Source organism: Peromyscus leucopus, chromosome 23, assembly GCF_004664715.2.
Source record: "Peromyscus leucopus breed LL Stock chromosome 23, UCI_PerLeu_2.1, whole genome shotgun sequence".
NCBI classification, from domain to species: Eukaryota; Metazoa; Chordata; class Mammalia; order Rodentia; family Cricetidae; genus Peromyscus; species Peromyscus leucopus.
The window spans coordinates 24,682,564-24,687,851 of NC_051082.1; positions in this window are offsets into that span (position 1 = coordinate 24,682,564).

A 5,288-nucleotide genomic window follows, 5' to 3' on the forward strand; every position below is an offset into this window, starting at 1 on the left:
CCATGAGGAAATGTTGAGGGACCCAGCCAGTCTTGCACCAGGTCTTGTGCAGGTAACCACAGCTGCAGTGGGTTTATGAGTAACACTGGGTAAAGCCAGCACTGCCCCTTAACTATGTAGTCCAAAGGCCCGCCCCAAATGTGCTCACTAGGCATCGGGAATTAAAAACTTCTTTCTTTGCCAAAGAAAGGCGATTTAAATTTTCAGCCTAAGACATGGAATACCTTAGGTGTCTTTGTTTTGTCTTCGAGCAATTCTGGAACTCTGAGTGTAGGCTGCTCAGGATGGCACCTCTAACTGGAATGGTAGACTTTACAAACTGATGCGGATGCATTTGCCAGTCGTCTTGAGAGGCTGTGTTTACTTATCTGTCTTTCCAATCACCCAGAGTGATTGTACTGCGATACCTTTTGGTTCAATTTCAACCAATGCTGTGAATGCATATGAGTGTAGATCGGAAAGCCCACAGAGCTCGGTTAGCTGCAGATCAGAAGACACAAGACATGCACACTTGAACTTCAAATGCTGGGGTCTGTATTTCTCTATAGCACTCCACTTCAGTTCTTAGATTGTGTTATCCTGGAAGATTCTTTTAACTTGAGTATGGTGTGGTATGTGTGTACAGGTATGTGTGCCACAGCACAGGTGAGATCAGAAGACAACTTCATGTGTCAATTCTCACCTTCCACTTTATTTGAGATGAGGTTTCTTATTCACTGCTACATATGGCATATTAGCTGACTCATGTGCTTTCTGAGAGTCTTCTGTCTCCACCACCCATTTCCTCACAGGATTACACCCCTTACAGAGGTGTATGTGTCCACATACAGCTTTTAGGTGAATTCTGCGGATTTGAACTCAGGTTTTCACCAGAGGCATGTTAGCCACCAATCCATCTCCCAAATCATATTCCAGAAAACATTTTACTTATGTGTGTGTGTGTGTGTGTGTGTGTGTGTGTGTGTGTGTGTGAGAGAGAGAGAGAGAGAGAGAGAGAGAGAGAGGGAGAGAGAGAGAGAGAGAGAGAGAGAGAGAGAGAGAGAGAGAGAGAGAGAGATCAGTGACCACAGAAGCCATAGAATTCCTGGAGCTGGAGTTACAGAAAGTTGTAAGTCACCTCACCTGGATGCTGGGAACCAAACTACAGTATTCTGAAAGATAAGCAAGTGCTTTTTTTTTTTTTTTGGTTTTTTGAGACAGGGTTTCTCTGTGTAGCTTTGCGCCTTTCCTGGAACTCACTTTGGAGACCAGGCTGGTTGTGTGGGATGGTCTGTATGTCAAATTGCTCTGATTGGTCAATAAATAAAACACTGATTGGCCAGTGGCCAGGCAGGAAGTAGGTGGGACAAGGAGAGAGCAGAATTCTGGGAAGCAGAAGGCTGAGGCAGAGAGACACTGCCAGCCGCCGCCATGACCAGCAGCATGTGAAGACGCCGGTAAGCCATGAGCCACATGGCAAGGTATAGATTTATGGAAATGGATTAATTTAAGCTATAAGAACAGTTGGCAAGAAGCCTGCCATGGCCATACAGTTTGTAAGCAATATAAGTCTCTGTGTTTACTTGGTTGGGTCTGAGCGGCTGTGGGACTGGCGGGTGACAGAGGTTTGTCCTGACTGTGGGCAAGGCAGGAAAACTCTAGCTACAGGCTGGCCTCGAACTCACAGAGATCCACCTGCCTCTGCCTCCTGAGTGCTGAGATTAAAGGTGTGCGCCACCACTGCCCGGCAAGTGCTTTTAATCACTTAGCCATATCTTCGCATACCCTACTTCAAATTTTAATCATATATCCTACAGATATCTGTTCATTTTTTATCAAGAGTAATTAAAGACTCATGGTGTAGATAAATGGTAGACCATTTACATGCTTACCAATTTCAAGGCCCTGGGTTTAACCCCAACTCTGCAAAATATTAATAATAATTTAGATCAAGCTCTGTGCTAAACACTATGTCACATCCTTCTATATTTATAAGTGCTATTGTTGTCTATTTCAGTTTCATTTTCTATTTTTTTTTTTTTTTTTGGTTTTTCGAGACAGGGTTTCTCTGTGTAGCTTTGCACCTTTCCTGGAACTCACCTGGTAGCCCAGGCTGGCCTCAAACTCACAGAGATCTGCCTGCCTCTGCTTCCCAAGTGCTGGGATTAAAGGCATGTGCCACCACCGCCCGGCTCAGTTTCATTTTCTAATAAGAGAGATACGAAAGCTATCTTGTAAGAGAATGACACTGTATTCTGATATATATCCATGCATACATTGTACATATGAATACACACATATATGCATGCCTCTGTGTGTGTGTGTGTGTGTGTGTGTGTGTGTGTATAAAATGCTAAGGACACTCAGAAAATGGAGATCTTAAGCTGACTAGGAACAATCAAAAAAGTCTTCAGAAAAGTGGTATCAAATGAATCCAGTCCATGTGAAGAAGACACACAGGGAAAGCTGAAAAGATGGCTTGGCAGTTAACAGCGCTTGCTACTCTCCCAAAGGACAGAAATTCTGTTACAACATATACATCAGGCAGCTCATAACCATCTGCAATTCCAGCTCTAAGAGATCTGACATCCTTTTCTGGCCTCCACAGACGCCTGCATTTATGTGTACAAACGCATGTACACAAACAAACACACGCATATACACATGCACACAATTAAAAATAAAAACAAATCTTTAAAAGAAGAAAATATAGAAGAACACCAAATAAAGAAGGCAAGAGCAAAGGATAGAAACAGGAAATGAATGGAGCAGAATTTCAAAGCCAAGGAGCATATGACAGCATATTCAAAGTCATGGTAATTCATTCCCACCACACTGGGAAATTCAGAGAGCTAAGCAGTGCCAAGTGGGTCTGCGATGAGAGAATGTGGTTCTGGAAAGCAATCTGTCAATATTTGACTGAGTTGAGTTTGTCCATGCTTTCTGCCCAGCATTTAGATCCTGGGTATCTTTCTCCCAGGGAAACTGTCATGCAGCTCAGAGCAGCATCCTGTGAGATTCTGAGCTTGGGAGCTCTGAACAGATGATAGCGTGCAATGAACAGAAACTGAGAGAAGCGTTGACTGAGAGAACCTAGGACTGTAAAGGAGAGAGAAAGATGGAGTGAGGGAGAGGAAGAGAGAGCACAAATGGGCTAAGATATTGCATAAAAAGGCACATAGAGTGGGGATTAATGACTTCCTTAACATCAGATGTTCACACTTGTTCATTCTTCTGTTACATTGGATGTTTCATTCTTCTGTTACATTGGGTGTGTAGGGAAGTAATGGGAGATCAGGTGTGGCAGTAGCTTGGATAAAGAACTTGATAGGTCTTGTATTATAAATCTTACTAAAGAGATGGATGCCTTTTTCTGCAGAGACTAGACAGTGTAGTTGAGCTGACAGACTAGACCTGTACTTGACCATGCTTGTATTTTTAAGATTGATTGTTTTTGTTCTTAACTAACTAACTAACTAACTAACTAACTATCTCTCTCTCTCTCTCTCTCTCTCTCTCTCTCTCTGTGTGTGTGTGTGTGTGTGTGTGTGTGTGTGTGTGTGTGTGTGTGTTATATGAGTGAAGGTGACCTTGGAGTTCAGAAGAAGGCATCAGATCCCCTAGGGCTAGAGTTATAGACAGTTATGAGTTGCCCAACATGTGAACCTTGGAACTGAACTGCGTACTCTCTGCTATCATTCCCAGCATCCTCCTAGTTGCTTCTAGAGTTCCATGGTTGGACATGCGCCATCAGCATTCAGGCAACATGCCTAGTCACCCTAGGGTCTTATGTCCTGTTTAATCTTTGTGCAGTGTGGCCATGTAATCTATGTGCATGCGTGGCATGTATGTAGGCCCCTTATATGTATGCATGAGGTCATCCTTAAAAGCAAACCCCACCTGTTCACTCCCCCGCTTCTGCCACATTTCTCTGGCAGGCTTTCTACTCTCCCTCCTTTCTTATCCCCCTAATAAAACTCTTAAAGTGGGTTTCATTGTATCTTGTGGTCTGTTCTTGGGCTCAGTAAATATCACTCTCCAAGGCTGTAAGTGGTCCTAACTGCTGATCCATATCTCCAACCTACATACTTGGATTTTAAGTGAATCAGCTGAATAAAAGCTTGAAGGGAAACTGGAAGGGTGGGCAGAGACAAGGAATTAGAGAATTGGGAGAAGAGGCTGCATCTTAAAAAGCCATTCTAATGCTAGCGTTTCAGCAAGCAGTCTTCACACTCATGTCTCTTCTTGCTTAAAAGCAACTATTTGAGGGGCTGGTGAGAAAGCTCAGCTAGAAGAAGCACTTTCCACCAAGCCTGACCACCCAAGTTCAAACTCCAGAACCTACACGGTGGAAGGAGAGAAAACCAGTTTCTTCAACTTGTATGGCATGTGAGTGTATGTGCACACAATAGATTGATAGATAGATAGATAGATAGATAGATAGATAGATAGATAGATAGAGGCAGCACCTGACAAGATCTAGTATCCAGCTGGGCATGGTGGAAGATGCTTATAATCCCAACATTTAGCAGGTGGATATAAAAGGACCATGAACTCCCCTTTGGATGTATTCATCCTAAATCCTGGTATGTCTATCTTGTGACCTTGTAATGGTCATCCTGAGGTGAGGGGAGGGCTGTGTGGCCTTGAATATGGGCAATATCCATGACCTTAGTACACATTTTCTGGAACCAATCAGGTTCTGGGATGCATCCTTTTTCAGTTTTGTAGGAAGTGAAGTAAGTTCCACCTCCCCCAGCCCCAGCAAGGACAGTAACATGTGCTGGGAGGAAGACACAAGACATTGTTCTGTGTAGAGTAAATGGAAGAAACCTCATAGGGGTGTTAATATAGTCTATGCATGTGTGCTCACTCAGCTGTGTGGATCCCCTCATGGAGGCATATGACACCTCATCTTTTCACATGTCCCCAAAGTCTCAGAGGAGCCCTGGCTGCTTCTCAGAGCTGGAGTTGAGTTTCTTGGCTTGTAAACATCCTGCCCTGGAAGGAATTAATAATACTCTAAGAGACTCTTGAATCTCTCCCTTTGGCTATCAGATTATTGAAACAATAGACTCCAAGAAATTGAAATTTACCCAGAAATCTCATGCTGGGGGAATAAAATGGCTGGCGTCTGGAGCCTGCTACCAGCCAGAGGGGGAGATTATCTTTCCTGGAAAGAGATTCGCACAGTGATGACAACTTATCAGGCCACCATAAGGAAGAGACTAGAACTGAGACAATGATGGGCAAGATCACACCTTGACTGGGACTGTTGAGCCATGAAAACCTCTTGCCCTATATCTAAA